Source organism: Mytilus californianus, unplaced genomic scaffold, assembly GCF_021869535.1.
Source record: "Mytilus californianus isolate M0D057914Y unplaced genomic scaffold, xbMytCali1.0.p SCAF_2, whole genome shotgun sequence".
NCBI classification, from domain to species: Eukaryota; Metazoa; Mollusca; class Bivalvia; order Mytilida; family Mytilidae; genus Mytilus; species Mytilus californianus.
In genome coordinates, this window is record NW_026262668.1 from 94,517,628 (window position 1) to 94,536,667 (window position 19,040).

At 31.5% G+C, this 19,040-nt stretch overlaps 1 protein-coding gene across 1 annotated transcript in view; it reads right to left on the minus strand.

The window, feature by feature from the left end:
* LOC127730447 (calcitonin gene-related peptide type 1 receptor-like) overlaps positions 1-19,040 on the minus strand; it is a 73,594-nt gene that overhangs the window by 35,729 nt on the left and 18,825 nt on the right. The gene's annotated exons all lie outside the window — the stretch shown is intronic.

Consider the following 19,040-nt stretch of genomic DNA (forward strand, 5'->3'; position numbering starts at 1 on the left):
CCAACGAGTTGTGTGAAATATTTACAATAGAATTTTTGAAAATAGCCAAAGAGTGTATCCCTACTAAACTAAAAACTATAAGACATAACGACAAACACTGGTTCAATAACGACATAAGACGAGAAATTCGAATTCGAAACCGATTAAGAAAAAAAGCAGTTAAATCCAAGACTGAAAATGACATTTTGAGGTACAAGCAACAGAGAAATAAAGTAAATAATATGGAAAAAATAGCCAAAGAAAAGTTTGAAACAAATTTGGACAGTATTATACTAGAAAACTCCCCGAACTCAAAAACGTATTAGAAACTTATGTAAATGTTGATTAAATCAAATAAAAATTAGGACAAAATACCCCCTCTCCAAAATATTATAAATGATAATGGACTAAACGATGTCGTATATGAAGATGAGGAAAAATGCAGCTTATTAAACAAATATTTTAGTATGATTTCAAAACTTGATGAAGAACATGCAAATTTACCCGAATTTTAAACAAAAACTGATAGTAAATTTTCGGATATCAAAATAAATACACAAGAAATCATAGATATTATCCAGATATTAGATCCAAACAAGGCATCAGGCCCAGATGTGATCAGCCATAAAATGCTTACGTTATGTCCGGAAAAGGTTGCAGTTCCGCTAAACATTATATTCAACAAATCTTTAAGAGAAGGCAAATATCCAACCAGTTGGAAGATAGCTAATTTAATACCTATTTTCAAAAAGGGGGATTCATCCTTGCCTTCAAATTACAGACCAATTTCTCTTATTAGTTGTGTTGGAAAAGTAATGGAAAGAGTTGTTTTATAACACTTGTAGCACTTGTATAATCATCTACACGCTAACAAATTAATTTATGAATATCAATCCGGATTTCTTCCCAAAAATTCAACTGTCCATCAACTTTTAGAAATATACAACTGCATCTTAAACTCTTTGGAAAAAAAAGAAATAAACTGTTTTGTATTCTGTGATTTCTCTAAAGCGTTTGACAAAGTTTGGCATAGAGGTTTTATTCACAAACTGAAAGCCTATGGTATTGGTGGAACCTTATTACAGTGGTTTGAAGATTATCTGCATGACAGGAAACAAAGAGTAGTACTGAATAATTCGTCCTCCTCCTTTTGTAATGTGTCAGCAGGTGTACCCCAGGGATCTGTTTTGGGCCCTCTTCTCTTTGTTTTTTATATTAATGATATTGCTGATAAGCTTACATCGCTGTGTAGGCTATTTGCAGACGACACTTCATTCAGTTATTCCGGTAGCGATGGTGAACAGATTAAATCTGTGATCGACCACGACCTAAAAGAGCTGGATGTTTGGTCAACTAAATGGCTTATGTCATTTAATCCTGATAAAACAGAAATTATGATATTTTCAAATATTGAGATACCAGATCTCAACTTTTCCCTAAATGATAAAACTATCCCTATAAATACATCGCATAAGCACCTGGGAGTTACCTTTAGTTGTGACGCAAAATGGAACAATCGTATTGAAAGTATAATTACAAGTGTAAAGAAACACCTTAATGTTCTGCGTAAACTTAAATATCGACTGTTTCGTAATAATTTAGAAAAACTTTATCTAGTTTTTATTAGACCCATTTTTGAATATGCCACGGAAGTGTGGGATAATTGTGGAATATGTTATTCAAATAAATTAGAAAATTTGCAATTGGAAGCCGCAAAAATTGTAACAGGTCTACCAATCTTCACTAAAACTGATACTCTGTACTCTGAGGTTGGCTGGGAATCATTATATGAAAGACGAAGAAGAAGAAAATTATAGATGTTTTATAATATAAATAAAAAACATGCACCTGAGTACCTGTGTAATCTTGTCCCCCCATGTATACAAAGTACAACCAACTATCCGTTGCGAAACGGTCAAAATATCATTGTTCTATTTTGTAGACTTTCCCTTACCACTGAATCTTTTATTCCATCCACAATACGAGAATGGAATAAGCTTGACTTAAAAATTCGAAACACCGACTCTATATCTAAATTTAAGAGAGAATTGAAAAATGAAAGTGTTCAGAGTAGAGTTGCGCCGTATTATATGTACGGTCCGAGGAAACTGAATATTATTTTAACTCAATTGCGATGTTCCGCTTCATTTTTAAACTCTGGCCTTTTCAAAGCTAACATTATACTGGATCCTTCGTGTCATTGTGGGTCTGATATTGAGGATGTTCATCATTTTCTTTTAGTTTGCCAAAAATACACTACATGTAGAGAAATTTTACTTAACAATCTTAATTGGCTTACTGAAAACTTTATTATTGATACTATACAATTAACTTGCGGGGATCTTGAACTTTCGAATGAACAAAATCTCCTAATTTTCAAACATGTTCAAGATTTTATTAAAAGGTCTAACAGATTTCTAGTACCTTCATAAAATATTATTGCTACCGGCACGGATGATCATCACCATCAAACCTAAGTCAACATCACAGAAAATATAATTTGCTTCTTTTTCTTTTCCTCCTTTTTCATTCTTCTTGTTCTTTTTTTCTTTTTATTTATAGTTCGTATAATATTTAATGAATTTGTTAGCTTTACATGCATGCTCATAATGTTATTATTGTATATATACTTGTATTGTAATATGGAGAAGACTTCATAAGTATGATTTACTTGTGTCTCATCCTTTTTGTTGATATTTAGCAAATAAAATATGTTTAAACTAGAAACTGAAGTGACATAAATTGTCGAAATGCGCATCTGGTGCAGTAAAATATTGGTAATGTTTATATTATTATAATATAAAAATAGTTTTTATAGGCAGAAATTTATTAAGAAATACGACTTAAAGAAAACATAGCAATACAGAATATCTTTCTTTCTTTATTTAGTCCTTTGTATTCTAAATTACAACGTATTAGATCGTATAAATAAATGGAGAATGTGTCTATGGGCCATAGATGACCCCGCTTGTAAATATGCATGAAACAACAGATTTATCAATGTTTCCATTTATAAAGGGGCATAACGGTAAAAGTGACGTCACCCAATTTCAAACTTGATCTGTGTTTTGTGGTAATAAGCATTTTGTATAAGTTTCATAACATTTGGTTGAGGCAAACTAAAGTTAAAAAACGGAAAAGAAAAATTCAGCAATTTTTATGTTTATAAAGGGCATAACTCATGAACGGTATAAGTGACGCCACCCAATTTCGAAACTGATCTGTGTTTTGTCGTAATAAGCATTGTGTATAAGTTTCATATCATTTGGTTGAGGCAAACTAAAGTTAGAATACGGAAAAGAAAAATTCAGCAGTTTTATGTTTATAAAGGGGTATAACTCTTGAACGGTAAAAATGACGCCACCCAATTTCGAACTTGATCTGTCTTTTGTGGCAATAAGCATTGTGTATAAGTTTTATAACATTTGGTTGAGGCAAACTAAAGTTAGAGACCGGAAACCAATTTTGGGGACGTACGCGACGGACGGATAAGGGTAACACACAATGCCCCCTTCGCCTAGCGGCGGGGGTATAAAAAAATAGCTGCTTTATAACTCATGAACGGTAAAACGTACGCGACGGGACGGACAAGGGTAACACTTAATGCCCCTTCGCCTAGCGGCGGGGGCATAAAAAATTAGCTGCTTTGCACTCCTGATTTTAACACCAAGTACACACAGACATCCAATTTGCAGTTAAAAGTGCTATATGATTGAAAATGTACTGCAAAGCTCTTAAAAAAAAAAGGTGATATGGTATGATTACCAATGAGACAGCGACATGTATCAATCAGAGTCGAAATGCGCGCATTCGTGAATTAATGTGTTGTTCGGTCACTCGTAGAATATTTTTCGATATTTGCATTCTTCGATTAGTTATTCTATAATTAATGAGTATGTTTTGCGTAAAATTAAAGCTTGCTTGTTTGTTATGTTTTGTTGTAAACAGAGAAACTGAAAGTCTGTTACTGTACTTATTCATTTGATTAAATGTTCCGATTGGCCAATAATAATATGTGTTACTCATGTGTAGTAAACAAATTTAGTATTGGTTTTATGGTCACTTTTAAAACAAACGAGTCAACTCTGGAAACATATATGCTGCAGCTTTAATTGTATAACCAACAAATTAATGAGTTCTTTAAATAACCATTCAATATGTCACTGAGAGTCAATATGTCACTGAGAGTTAACAACAATCAATCAGTGATAGATTTTCGCAATGCTGTGTGGCCCTATTATCATTTTACATCATTAAAATGGAAATTTATGTATCAACAACATAAATTTGTTTAAGAAAAATCTATGGATTTGAAATTGAAGTCTGATGATTTTAAGATAAATTTTCGAACGTTTTCGCCGATTTTATGGGCTTTCTATACAAATGTTCACCTATTTTGAAAGAATTAAATCCGTGATATTTCAGAAAATAAAAAGATAAATACATTATTTTTTTCGATTTTCAGTTTTAGTTCAACGATCCAAAGTTGTATGCAAACGTTTCCCAAAACTATGAAATAGTCCATTTACTGTTCTTTGACCTTAAAAGGTATCGGGAAACATTTATCAAAATTGGGAAGAGTAACCATCTATTATTTATTAATAATTTCTTATTGTTGTGGATTTTTGTGGAGAAAATAATACCAGAAAAAAATGGAAAAAAATACAGAAACGGTCATTGTGCTTCATCTATGAAAAATATACAAGTACATATGAAAATGTACTTATAAAATCTGGTTTACCAACATCAAAAATAAGAGAATCAAGAACTATGGTTGTAGAAATTGTTGAAATATTGCATAAACAACGTCCATTATATCTTCATGACGTGGTCACTTATGAATACTCATTATTTGTTTAGAAAATATAACGTTGCAGAAATGCCGCAGATAATAACAACCCGATTTGGCTTACACTCCGTAAGATATGCTGGAGCCACACGCTGCCAAATGACATTTGCAAACATACAAGTTTTAACTAGTTCATAAGTTTGATGGTAGCTCTTAAAGATATAAGGTAATATTATGTGCTAATTGTATAATAGACTGTGCTTTAGTGTCTGAAATGCTTTTAGTTTTTCCATACTGTTAATAATGATTTTACACATGCTTTACTCTAGCTGCTATACTATTTTAAGCGTACTTGCAACCATAACCTATTTATGTATTGCTTTGTGATTGTATAGGTCGGTTCGATAAAAGGCTATACAGAGCTTATGTTATTCATTCATGTTTACCGACTTGAAATACAACTTCTATGTCGATGCCTAAGGACTATATACATGTAGACCATAACATATTCTATAATATCTAGAGATGACCTGTCATTCGTGTAAAGAAGAAAATATATTTCTTAACTGAATGGTGTTTGAAATGATTTCTAAAAGTATTTTCAGTTTCGAACACTTCATAAATCTTATTTATTTTTATAAATAACAACTTTTCAAAGAGAGCATTTTGTTTTAAATGTTTACATTTTCAACAACAGAATGGTGCATGGTTGTTAAAATTATCTAATAGTGACATGATTGGACCTTTTTTTCCATCTTATGACTGATTGAATGTTGTTCGCATAACGTCCAATTGCAAATATTTAATGCATGGTCAGGACAAGTAGAACTCAAATTAACAATAACATAATGGGTTAGTTCTTCTAGGTTGTTCCACAGTGTTACAGGCTGGAATTTCAAATGCCACTGAAACAATTAGGGTAGGTTGGATAGAGACAAAAATTTAGCCTTGCAACGGGTCTCCAAGACTATTGACCTCTCTAAGAGTTGTTGCAAGGGTTCTTAAACAGCTATCTCCTAACAGACATGAGTCGGAAATTTTGACTGTAACTAAAAATGAATATATTAGATAGGGGAAGAAATTTTGCCTTGTAACAGCCTTCTATGACCCCCAAAGAGTTGTTATAAGGATTCTTTAACGCTCATATTAAGTATGAATTTGTATGCCAAAAGAGAAAAGTCAGGGAATTATTATATTTCTAAATTCCAGTCGACCTTCGTTTTTTGTTTTTAGTATTAGTTTTTGTTTTGTTTTTAGATTTAAATTTAAATAAAACCATAAACATATCTATGAACAAATAAGGTGCTATGTAAATAAAAGAATGATGAAACGTATATTTATGAGGAAAAAAATCCAAAAGAACAAGACTATTTAACATATTCTGAAGGGTTCAACGCTATAATATATCTCTTTTGCTTCAAATTTACTACAATTAACACATTTGTTATAGTCAATCACACTGAATTTATGTTTTTTTTTCTCGAACATTACATAACATCCATCAGAAACCAAATGAAGTAGATATGAGCATGTCATGTTACGGTTATTTGCCTGAGTTTAATGTGTCAGGGTTAAACACACAGATCGACAAAAACCACAAAAAATACATTTTTTGAGTTGAAGGTTCCAATTATTAAAACATGGCCTTTCGGAAGTTTTGAGTCCCGAATGCTCGTCAACTTCGTACTTCATTTGGCCTTTAACTTTTTTGAATCGAGTGTCACCTATGAGTCTTTTGTCGTCCAAAACAAGCTTAGTATCTTTTGATTAGATTTTTCCCAACTAACATTATGTGAATATTTTTGTATGCACTTTAATATTGTGTGTAAAAAATAGCTCGAATGAAAAAAGATAAAAAGCTGAATCAAGTCCGAACTTGAAGAGCATTGAGATCTCAGATCCTGACTTTTTCGAACAATTCAAAACTGTTTTATAAATATGACTATATCAATGCTATGTCATGTCAACACAGAAGTTATTTGTACAAGGTAAACGTTGATTAGTCATTCTCAGGAATTGCACAATATTATTTTACTTGTGCATTAGCTTTAATTCTAAATATATGATAAAAACCCACAACCATTAACATTAAAATAAAGATACAGTATTCTAAGAACTTAATATACATTAACATTAACATAAAGATACAGTATTCTAAGATCTTTATATACATTAACATTACATAAAGATACAGTATTCTAAGAACTTAATATACATTAACATTAACATAAAGATACAGTATTCTAAGATCTTTATATACATTAACATTACATAAAGATACAGTAATCTAAGAACTTAATATACATTAACATTAACATAAAGATAGAGTATTCTATGAACTTAATATACATTAACATTAACATAAAGATACAGTATTCTATGAACTTAATATACATTCTTTGTCTCTATGTTTATTGCACATAAATCAGCATTGTGTAACTGATGAGATGTAAATTAATGAAAATAAGTTGGTTTATTCACGGTTATACATCATTTGATATTATTTACGATTATCCAACACGTGTGAAACCACATATTGGCTTTTTGTTTAGACAGCAATTATAACTGTTGTTGTTATGAAGGTATAATGTGACCTGTACATGATGTATATATATATACTAATATAATTTTCATATATTTTTATCAAAGAATGTAAACCTTAATGTATTGACCGATTACTTTATGATTGCTTACCGTCACTTCAGTTACATGTTACATATTATAATAAGTCAAATGATAAAAAAATTCAGAAAAAAAAAGAAAAAAATGAATGAGATTAAGTAAAAACTTACCACCTTTTGGTGATAATCTAATATATATGTATATATTTGGGTTTTTTCCCTACTAGAATTATGTTATTTGGATTGTTTTGTTGATTGATGTAAAGACTGAAATATTTGATGTTTTAACAAAAAATGTAATTTACGAGCCTTTGGGAAAATCAGAAAAAAAATACCCTCAGGGATTTTTTTCAACAATAAAATTAAACAAATACTTTAAATTAATGCATTTGAAAACTGTAAGAGTTGATCACAGCAATGTTCTGTTGGAATGTACAAAATTGTCACTTGTTATGTGATGCTGCAGAAAATTTGAGAAAATGTTCCATAAATATATATATATATCTACTTTGAAACGCAATTCAACCTATTCAAAAATGTGTTGCCCACCTTGATCTTTAAAATTTTACACTTATGTGAAAATTAGTGTTTACAGGTCGCATTGATTTATTATGATATGTAACTGAAGTGACGGTAAACAATCATAAAGCAATCGGTCAATACATTAAGGTATTATACATTCTTTGATAAAAATGTTATTCTAGTTGTAGATAATGTATTTTACTCTTTTTCATTATGTGTAATATGTAAAATATGTATTTGTCGTCCCTTTTTTTTAATCTAATCATTTTGGGGCCTCCAGTTATATCATCATTGAAGTAAATATTCTAAAGGTCTATCACAAGATATCTTAACAATGTTAAGTGTCCACTGGAAACCATGCCGCGTTCGCACTATCACACATTTGTATGTTCAGTGAATGACGAAATTTGGGTAAAAACCCTAATTTGGCAAATATCTTTAAACGTCCACTTCATAAAATTCATATGTACTAACTTATATCCAATTGATGTGCCCACAAACTAACGTAAACCAAAACGCTACATACCTTAACTTTGACCAGTGACATGGGACGGATGTACGTACGTACGGACTTACTGACACACAGACCGGAAAACATAATGCCCTCAACTATTGTCTGCGGGTCATAAAAATCATTAACATAATAGTTGTTTATTACATCTTCAAATAAAATCTGTGTTTATCTTCCATGTTGTATGTTATTTTCAAATACTTTGACACATGGATTTCCTGAAATATTTTCAGTTTCTTTTCTGACTACACTTTAAATATCATGTTTTGACTTTTTTAATTGAATGTCAGTAGACTAAAATGCCACATCTGATACATTTTCTTTATTTCTTGATGATCCATATCAATTCTTACCAAAGGATGCTCGTTATGTCAATAACATTGGTTTGTATGAATTATCTGCTCGTTATGTCAATAACATTGGTTTGTATGAATTATCTGCTCGTTATGTCAATAACATTGGTTTGTATGAATTAACTGCTCGTTCAAATTAATACATTTACATCGTTTATAAAATTGACATGACGTAATTCATTAACGTTCTTGTGAACTTAGTGACCTTTTATAATCTGTTAACTTTCCTTGTCGTTATATGTACATCTATCAATATTTACATATTTTTAATATCAAATTGAAACCATTTTTTTTACAATTTATGTTTATTTGAATTGAACCTGGAATTATATTACATTAGTTTTTTTTTAGTTTTGTCATTTTATACTGACGGACTTTAAAAACGCAACACACATTTTGTTGATTTTTTTTTTAACAATTCATGAGCGATCCTCATATAACTAATATTCATGCTTATCATACTGCTTTCTGTGTAGAAAAATACATGACTTACGTGTTGTAATTGAACATACCGGATTATTGAAGTCTTTATTTATTCCCATTAAGGATATATTTAAGGTTTTTTTTCTTCGTGAAACAATTCTTTCAATCCACACAAACTCTTAAATAAGGTAAAAACTGTTACATTTTCATATTGCCGAGACTGAGCAATGGAAATCTGAATCAGGCCATAAGAATATTGCAGGCAGGAATACGTGAACGTGATGTTGCTCGACAATTTCACGTAAGAAGCTCGTACTGTCCTTACATCAACGGTACAGGCAGACGTGTTTTGTTGATGACTACCTATGACCAGATCGATATGTAATGACTACGCAACGTCATTTGCAAGACATGTTTACGGTCGCAACGTCAACTACTTATCAAGTCATCGAATGCCATGGCATACACATTCACGCCATAAAAGTTTCCCATATACTGAAATGCTAAAGAATCGACTGCATAAAAACATTTTAGCATGTTTAAGCCCTAAAGTTTAAACTGAAAAATTGTCAAAACACACTGTAATGAGTGGGGCAGAGACCAAATCAGAAGGTTTAAAACAGAACTCCAAACATGCTCAACAGAACTGGTTGACTTTAAATTCAACATCAGACTTAATAATCACCGGTCATTTTATACCAAAGGAACAGGACATACTTTTGAAAATATCACCTTTCAAATAATAGAGGTAAACCAAAATTGGGACACCCAAAGTAGAAAACAGAGAGAGAGATTTTGGATGCATCAGCTACGTACTCTTGAACCTGATGGGCTGAATGAGAGAGATGAAAAACAGTTTTATCAAAAACCAAAGGAATAATTCTTGAACTTCATACTATTCAACTAACACAATTATTTGTTTTGATCTATTAATCGCAATGTACAATAAGCTGCAAAAAAATTTTAACAGCATCCGATTTTACCTGGATGGCTTCACGCGCCTGATGAAACTAATTTCTTTAGCGAAATATTGCGTAATTATATAAAATATAACAAATATTTTTATAGCACTCATTAGCGTGTTAAAGTTACATTCTTATGCATTTATATAATTTAATTTAGTAACTGCATCAGTTTATTTTCAAATATAAATATATATATTAAAACACAAAATCAGGTAAGTAGAAAATACAATATTAGCAGCATTGTTCTAACGTTTCCATCCTTCACGGGACTTTTCAAGATATGTAACCTTACCACAGGGGTAGTGTGACGTTACGTTATTGTTGTGAATAAATTGCTTACTTCCTTTACGCATTTAGCTTTGCTTTGAATGTCTTTATAAAGCACTTCTCCAGTACTTTTCTGTATTCCTTATCATCGCGACGACATTTGTAGAATGGGACAATTTTGAATTTCCCGTTTGCGCATAATTATGCTGAGTTCTTTGGCTTTTTTTTACACCAGCCTCGATCAGGCTCAACGGGTACTTTTGATGTAGTAGGAACGACTTCAATTCGCTCAGCTTAGTTTCTCGTAGGTCTTTGTCTGTGACTAGTGCACAGATTCGTCTCTCCATACAGAAAGGGATATTCCGTTTTGTTTGCGTTTGATGGCAAGAGTGGAAATTTAAATACTGATGAGTATCTGTCTTTTTATAGAACATGACGGTGATAGCTTGGTCACGGAAAATCTTTATTGTGATATCTAAGATTGGTGACTCTTTTTCACTCGTTACCACTGTAAACAATGGAAACAGTGGGAACAAGTGAAAACGAGTTACCATTCTTAGATATCACAATAAAGATTTTCATGTTTTATTGTAAGCCGTATTATATTGTATTGTCTTGGTTTTTAAGAAATAGTATTCTTTTGTCTGTGTGGCTATTTACAGTATGAACTATGATACAATCGAATAGTTCGGAAGAATAGTATCAGTAGCCACAATAAATTTTCCGCCAAAGATTTTGCTATATTTTAATATTTCATTTTCACACGTGAGATTCTAAACAAGAATTTTCGTCAAAAGACACGATTTTTCGTTCTCTATTTTGAATTTTCTTTTTTTGGATCGTGGTGTTCCTCTGGCCATTTTTATGTTGTATATATTTCCCAACTCGTTCACTATGTCCTTGACTGTAGTAGCATCTAGATTTCAGTGAACGACTTATATATATATCACTGGTAAATGATTAAAGTCATATGAAACGAGTTTCTGGTTATTATAACGTTAAAGAAATTATTGAACCAATGCATGCATATATACTAGATAAACTAAGTCCTCTGTGCAAGTTGTTTCTTAACACTTTTACGAATCCATAACTAATAATTGACAAAAACATATTCATTCTTTGATTGATTATCGAAAATTTTGGCTGCTAATTAGCGTTCAGGTTTTGGTTTCGAAATTTACCGATCGTTACCTATTGATAAACAATAGATACAGAATCATGGAGCACGTGAAAAATAATTGAGAAGATAAAGCGACGAATAATTGTTTTTATTTATATTTTCCAAGTGTTATTATTTGGTAATTAAACTTTGTCATAACAGTTGTTAAATTGTTTGGTGTATTAACCGTTTTCTTTCAAAATCGATTAATACTATCTTATTCCGACGTTTGTTTACCCTTTTCTTTCATTTTGGTCCTTCTCTCACACTTGCGCTGTGTGGTTGCCGAAGTGTCATGGTTGAGGTCACTTCATATGGAAAAGCTTTCAGTCAGTTAGCGTACGGGAAGATAATAATTCAGTAGCAGTACATTTCTTAAGATTTGGATAAAATAGAGGATTTTCTTTTAAAAGGAATTTTATGTAGATCTACACGTTTTTCAAAGTAAAACTTAGTCATTGAATTATATAAAATATATTCACATTTTTAAATTAGAAGTAGCATATGACTTTAAGTCGGGGATTTTGTTACCATAAATTACTTAAACCCTTTACTAAATCTTTTCATAAAATAAAACAATCCATGTAAGCTTATTGATCCTTTGAATATCATTTTAACAACGTAGAAAGATGTTTGAATGTAGTTTTTATCGGTAATGACACGGATTTTGTTTTTGATAAATTAAACACAACTAAATATGGATTTCTTTACATTTATGATCCTACATCCTGTCAAATTAATGTACTTATGCTATGACATTTACAAGGTCACGCTTTTCTCAGACTGTTCATGACGTCTTTATACTAAATCAATTGGATGTATACTTATTGAAACTTTAGTCTTGAGAACATGATTTATTTAGTAGTTGTTATTGTCTTTTAACTAACTTTCAGTAGCTGCGAGTACTCTTAGGTCGGTACTTTGTTTTTTTGGTGCTTCGTGCCAATCTGATGAGTCAAGCCATTTCTTTTTTTACTACCTAGTAGTTCTTATATTTTGCTGGTACATCATTGTCCCAGGTTAGGGGAGGATCGAGTGCTCTCAAAAATGTTTAACACCGCAACATTCTGTATGTATCTGTTGGGAGCTTGTAATGCAGTGGTTGTCGTTAGTTGATGTCTGTTATATCTTATTTTCGTTTATTTTTTTTGTCATAAATCAAACCGTCGTTTTCCTTGTTTGAATCGTTTCACTTTTTGTCATGTCGGGTCCTTTCATATGGTGTGGATTTTGCTCATTGTTGAAGGCCGTTCGTTGAACTATAATTGCTTAAATTCGTGTCATATTGGACTCTGTTTGATAGTTGTTCGATTGGCAATCATACCCCAACTCCTCATTTTATATCATGTACGAAGTTTCAGTGTCAGTGATCATAGTTTGGCTATGCCATCTAACCTGTCATGAATGAATATAGGTTTCAATTAATCCTATTTGCCTAATTTCTCGTATAAATACAAAATACTTGGAATTATATGTATACAGGGAACGGGAAGTTAGACATACGTTTGTCCTGTTGAAATACGTCCCTGTTTTAAAAAGGAAAAACAGCTATTAAGCGAAAAAATCATCTTTTTTTCTTACAAATGTGATATTCGTTTGCGATTTTCCCACAATGAATCTCGTTTACAAAAGAAAATATTTCTACTCTACATAAGAAATGTTTTTTTCGATTCCCACTTTCCATAGACTGTAAGTAACCATTTAAAAATCGTGAGCCCATTACATAGAATTAATTGCAGATTCTAATACTCCTGGCTAAGAACGTGTATCAATGAAAAATATGAATGTAATGCTATGTGCAACGAATCAGTCGGAAATCGAAAACAAACCATGTTCATTACTAAATGACTATTAACGATTAAAGTATGCAGATTATTTCTTTAATGCATTCACGTTTAGAGACAACTATGTACAGATCTATTTTTCCTGCCAAAGTTCCAAAACTTTTTTTCGGAAACACCACTGCTATCCACGTCGTAATCCAAATGTTGTCTTAGTTTCATGCTTATAAAACAAATATATTTTAATAAAAATCTGATCATTAAAGCATTCGTTCTAAATTTAAGAGGATTTAAACCAAAAATTCCATTATTCCCCTCCACCCCTTATTGCAACTCTGTTGTTAATAGATAGATTAATATATCCGTGTATAGAATCCCTGTTCTGCCATTATGATATACAAACGACCAATAAGGAGAATCATTCCACTTATGAATACCAAAAGTATCTTTGGCTTTATCAAAAAAGTATTAACAAAAATACCAAACTCCATAGTATCCATTATGCCCTTGTTATAGTCAGGAACCAAAGAAGGGTATGATACTAACCAATCGAATTATCTCCCTAATATTTACTTAAAGTGTACTAACCAATCAAATTACCTCCCTAATATTTACTTGAAGTGTACTAACCAATCGAATTACCTCCCTAATATTTACTTAAAGTGTACTAACCAATCGAATTACCTCCCTAATATTTACTTAAAGTGTACTAACCAATCGAATTACCTCCCTAATATTTACTTGAAGTGTACTAACCAATCAAATTACCTCCCTAATATTTACTTGAAGTGTACTAACCAATCGAGTTACCTCCCTAATATTTACTTAAAGTGTACTAACCAATCGAATTATCTCCCTAATATTTACTTGAAGTGTACTAACCAATCGAATTACCTCCCTAATATTTACTTGAAGTGTACTAACCAATCGAATTACCTCCCTAATATTTACTTAAAGTGTACTAACCAATCGAATTACCTCCCTAATATTTACTTAAAGTGTACTAACCAATCGAATTACCTCCCTAATATTTACTTGAAGTGTACTAACCAATCAAATTACCTCCCTAATATTTACTTGAAGTGTACTAACCAATCGAGTTACCTCCCTAATATTTACTTAAAGTGTACTAACCAATCGAATTATCTCCCTAATATTTACTTGAAGTGTACTAACCAATCGAATTACCTCCCTGATATTTACTTAAAGTGTACTAATCAATCGAATTACCTCCCTTATATTTACTTAAAGTGTACTAACCAATCGAATTACCTCCCTAATATTTACTTGAAGTGTACTAACCAATCGAATTACCTCCCTGATATTTACTTAAAGTGTACTAACCAATCGAATTACCTCCCTTATATTTACTTAAAGTGTCTACTGTTTCCGTACTTGGTCACAATATTCTTGAAATGAAGCCAGAGCACTGTGCATTATCTGGAACAAATTGGTTTTTCGGAAAAATCCAAACCGACGACTAAGATCACGGAAAAAAACTCCTTTATATACTCTAGTAATCGGGAACGGTGTGTCCACTTAATAGACCAGCATGTTTATATCTTGTTCTAGGACCCAGTTTGTTTGTGAACCTAATAGTATGCTCTTCTGCGAAAAAAAAATGTGAATATATGTTACACCCTTCTGTTATTTGTAATATTTGCTATAGACCCTTTTTAATATGTGTGTTTCACTCTTATTGCAAGAGTTCATTTTAAGTGTTTTCATTTTGGAAAGAGTCAGATGTGTTTAAAACGATAGGTTGAACAGGTAAAATTTTATACTTGCAACCGATTTTTGATGTACCTCTTGCCTGTTTTAAGACACGAGTTTGGATATCCACTACCACATAATCAATTGAATCTCAAATGTTTAACAAGTAGTTCTCGTAAAAACCTTTTGAAAAATACACCCATGCGCTCATCTGAACTGTTTTTTCCTGTGTTCTTACCGGTGAAGGTGAACCCAATCTTTTTATTTTTCTTTAGTTTCTCTTCTTTGCTCTTTCTCTGTGCTTTAGATTGCGCCTGGATAATTTGTTGTGATCGTCCGCGTCATAGGCCTAGCGACAAACTCATCTACTACCTTCCATCCGAGTTGGAAAGAGTTACGAAATGTCTAATATTTCAACTGTTTTCACCTTTGTCGTCTGAACAGTTTAAATGTCAAATTCCGGAGTTTCCCTCGGTGCTGTTTAAACTTTCTTCTCGTGACGAAGTTGGTTTTCATTTCCCTTCTTTTGAAAACAGTAATCCGTCATTTTCTCTGTTTTTGCTATCAGCGTTTGCGAAATTTCCTGTTGTTTCGCTTGATGTTCGACGGAAAGGCTATAAGCATACAGTCACTCTCGAAATGTTGGTCAGACAGTATTGCTGCGAAAAAGAAACTGCCGTTGTCACCTCACGTAATAAACCAGCTTTAACAGAACAGTCCAATTTGGTGTCATTCTTGACTAGTTCGAATATGGCGCAATATATGTCGAATTTGGGTAATAATGACGCAAAAATCACCAATCACGTGAAATAACAGTGACACACGAAGATTTAAAAAAATTCAAATGCTTTATCAACCTCAGACACATGTGTGCAAGAGCACACACACACACACACACACACACACACACACACACACACACACACACACATCAGCTGAATTATCTATTGTAAAGGATCCTACAAGTTAATGTAAGATGCAGTCCCAGAAATAATTATATTATAAGTACGTCTAAACCAGTGACGACTCTACAACAGATTTTACCCATCGGATCACCATCATTGATGGTGATACAAGGCTTAAAATGTAAGAGATAAATTTGTCCTGGTAAAATATGTCCGGGCGGACACATATTACTAGTATAAAAAGTCCATGGTTACAGAATTTACTAGTATTTTTAGTCCGATGTTAGTAATTTATGTCCCCAGACTAATTTTCCTAGGAATTCAAGTCCATGTCATTAATATTCCTAGGTAAAAACGTCCATGTCCTTTTTTTTTTTATAGGAAACATATTAATGAAACAAATCATTTACATTTAAACAATATTGGAAATTTAAATGTTAAGTTTTAATTTTGTTTAAGAGTTGTGTATTTATATTTTTAATACAATTCATGTCCCCAGACTAATTTTCCTAGGAAATCATATCCATGTCATTAATATTCCTAGGTAAAAACGTCCATGCCCTTTATTTTAAAAGGAAAATTTTAATGAAACAACTTATTTACATGTAAACAATGGAAATGCAATTTATATGTTTTAATATTGTTATAGAGTTGTGCATTAATATTTTAATAAAAATCCATGTCCCCAGACTAATTTTCCTAGGAAATCATGTCCATGTTATTAATATTCCTAGGTAAAAATGTCCATTCCCTTTATTTTGAAAGTTAAATTTAAATGTTATGTTTTAATATTGTTTTAGAGTTGTGTATTAATATTTTAATAAAATTTATGTCCCCAGACTAATTTTCCTAGGACATCATGTCCATGTCATTAACATGCCTAGGTTATAACATCCGACCATGTCCTTTATTTTAATAGGAAAAAATTAATGAAACTTTCCAATCTTAACTAAGAAAATATGTTTTTTTTTTTTTTTATTTTCAATAATTTTTATAATATAATAAAAATTACTAGAAAAACAAGTTTTAGGACAATTTTTCCTAGGAAAATAAGTACCAGACATATTTTACTAGCTATGGACTTATTTACCTAGGAAAATTTGTCCTGGGACTTAAATTCCTAGTAAAATAATGGTCATGGACTTGATTAACTAGGAAAAAAAGTCTGGCGGACAAATTTACAAAAATACATTCGGTATATTAAATTCGTATAAACAACAGCTCAACATTGTTAGATCTGTAAATTTGCGGAAGCAAATTTTTTTGTTCTTCCCTGGCCGGGATTCGAACTCATGCTACTGATATATCGTGGCACCAAATCGCCTTGCACCATGCCCGACGCGCTAGACCACTCGACCATCTGGCCCGAGAACACAGTTATTTCGTAGTGCATTTCTTTTAGACAATAAATTCAAATTAAAAAAAAATCGCACCTGCTCTATCTCAAAAAGATTTTTACAGTGTAGTGTACTACTATTGATACAAATAATATCAAAATTATAGAAACTTCTACCAGCTCTAACTCAAAATATTGACAATTCTGTGTTAAGGGGGGCTAAAATTCAGTTTGACAGCTTCAGACATTCTAATTTTTGACCTTTTTTAACTGGACCAAATCACTACTTAACATAAAGATTCAGCACCCAAATTTTTTTAACATGTAATTTCATCCCCTTACTTAATATTTCATGCATAAAATATCAAGAAATAAATTGGGAAAGTGTATCAAAAAAAAATGCAAGTTATACACTGTTCACACTAGGGACTATATTCGTAGACAACGAAAACCAAAGGACGATAACTGTGTCCTTGGACCATCTAGGCTCTATAATAATAAAGCTTTCGGTGGCCGGGTGTTACCTTTTCTCGTCAGTTTTTATTTGTAGGATCCTTTACAATAGATAATTCAGCTGATCTGTAACAATTCCATCTTCATACCTTATATATCATGTACTGTGTTACGACGCTAGATAAAAACTGATGAGGAAAGGTAACATGGATCTATATATATATATATATATATATATATAAAACGTCTGAATAATAGTCAACGATTTTTCCCACGAGGGCGCTGGATCGTTACGAGTAACGATACATGTACACAATAAATAAATTATATAAACGACTAAAAAGTGTACTCAACAACACCAATAACAAAAAAAGGAACTATAAATGTAATTATTTATAAATATTTCGGATAACAGATATCCTTCATCAGTAAATATGATTGTGATGTTGAATGAATCATATATCAGTCTACTTAAATTAAACTATAACAATCTTGAAATTTATACAATAAAAAAGTCAAACCGAACATCAGGTAAGACGCTTGCACAATTCTAAATATGTGTTAAACACGACATAGGTTATATGACTAATTACATTTGAACTCTCTGCTGTAATTAGTCATATAACCTATAATGTGTTAAACACGACATAGGTTATATCACTAATTACAGCAGAGAGTTCAAATGTAATTAGTCATATAACCTATGTCGTGTTTAACACATATTTAGAATTGTGCAAGCGTCTTACCTGATGTTCGGTTTGACTTTTTTATTGTATAAATTTCAAGATTGTTATAGTTTAATTTAAGTAGACTGATATATGATTCATTCAACATCACAATCATATTTACTGATGAAGGATATCTGTTATCCGAAATATTTATAAATAATTACATTTATAGTTCCTTTTTTTGTTATTGGTGTTGTTGAGTACACTTTTTAGTCGTTTATATATATATATATATACATATATATATATATATATGATACAGCGACTTTGTAAAATTAGTAATTTTGTATCGATTAGTTGATTAATAAAAAAAATCCTTTGACTATTGAAAATCACTAAAATAATTGAACACTTTATTTCAACTGGTTTCAGACATCAGTAAACTACTGTCGCTTCAATTTAAGGGGAGTTGATACAGTTTCATGGGGTTAACTATTAAATCAATAATGATCGTTGAACCTCCTGTATATACTGGATGAAGTCATAAAACAGAATCGTATGACGGAATTTTAAATCTTATAATTGAGCAGAATTT